This window comes from Capricornis sumatraensis, chromosome X (assembly GCF_032405125.1).
Source record: "Capricornis sumatraensis isolate serow.1 chromosome X, serow.2, whole genome shotgun sequence".
NCBI classification, from domain to species: domain Eukaryota; kingdom Metazoa; phylum Chordata; class Mammalia; order Artiodactyla; family Bovidae; genus Capricornis; species Capricornis sumatraensis.
Genome location: NC_091092.1, coordinates 119,789,810 through 119,791,518, shown reverse-complemented (window position 1 = coordinate 119,791,518; position 1,709 = coordinate 119,789,810).

Below are 1,709 nucleotides of genomic sequence, written 5' to 3'. Positions count from 1 at the left end.
GCCTATAGGTATATAGGTATGTAGACGCCTGTCTAAAGTTAGTTAAGCTCAGGGGAAAATTAAGGCAATCTTGCTCACTCTAAAAAGAATTCAGCACATATTCTTTACTGAGTTGTAACACTCTACAAATAAGATTCATTTCAATGTTCTGTAATATGTAACATATAAAGACAGTATGTTACAAAAAGTTAACATAATAATTCAAATGCTAACTCCTGATTTTAACACAAAAAAGATTATAAAAATAGAAAGTGAAAGCATAACAACTAAACTTAAAACTACTGCCCAAAACAACTCAAACCAGTCATAGACAGTTTATTCTAGGATGGCAAAATTAGTTTTAAAAAGAGAAAATTGTGAAGTAACATAAAATTGAATAATAAAAGAAAAGAAATAACTGTGGAGACACATAACAGTAAAAATAAAAAGATAATACTACCAATACTCATATATTTGTCAAGCTATATTATTTATGAACGATATATGCAAAATGCCAAAACTATTCTAAGAAAGCAATTGAATAGACCAATAAATAGGATACAATTTCTTTTTTTTTTTTTTTTTTTTGCCACACTGCACCCACAACATGTGGGATCCTAGTTCCCTGACCAGGGATTGAACCTGTGCCCCCTGAAGTGGAAGTGCAGAGTTTTAGTCACTGGACTGCAAGGAAAGTACCTAAATACTGTACAATTTTTAAACTTTTGGTTGAAATATATAGTATAACACATAGACGTACAAAAACCTTAAGTGGATAGTAAATTTTTATAAGGGAAGAACCACACAGATCAAGAAATACATGTTATCAGCATCCCAGATGCCTCCATCATGGCCCTTCCCACTGAAAACACCCATCTTCCAAAGGAATTACTCTCCTGACTGATCACTATAGATTACTTCTGACTATTTTTGACTTAATATAGAAAATAAACCATAATTTATATTTATATATATGGCTTTTTCATACTGTTCATGGGGTTCTCAAGGCAAGAATACTGAAGTGGTTGGCCATTCCCTTCTCCCGTGGACCACGTTTTGTCAGAACCCTCCATGATGACCCATCAGTCTTGGGTATCCTTACACGGCATGGCTCACAGTTTCATTGAGATAGACAAGGCTGTGCTCCATGTGATCAGTTTGATCAGTTTTCTGTGATTGCAGTTTTCATTCTGTCTGCCCTCTGATGGCTAAGAGGCTTATGGAAGCTTCCTGATGGGAGAGATTGACTGAGGGGGAAACTGGGTCTTGTTCTAATAGGCAGGGGCATGCTCAGTAACTTTTTAATCCAATTCTCTGATGGGGCTGTGTTCCCTCCCTGTTGTTTGATGTGAGGCCAAACGATGGTGGAGGTAATGAAGATAATGGCAACTTCAAAACACCACCACAAACCAAAGCCTCAGCCAGAGACTCCTGGGCAATCATGGGCAAGTTTGAGTCAGTCTCTTGTCATATCACTGCTCCTTTGTCCTGGGTCCTGGTATGCATAAGATTCTGTTTGTGCCCTCCAAGAGTCTGTTTCCCCAGTCCTGTGTAAGTTCTGGTGGCTCGATAGTGGGGTTAATGGTGACCTCCTCTAAGAGGGCTTACGCCATACCCAGGTCTGCTGCACCCAGAGCCCCTGACCCTGTGGCAGGCCACTGCTGACCTGTACCTCCGCAGGAGACAAACACTCAAAGGCAGATCTGGCTCAGTCTCTGTGGTGCACACAA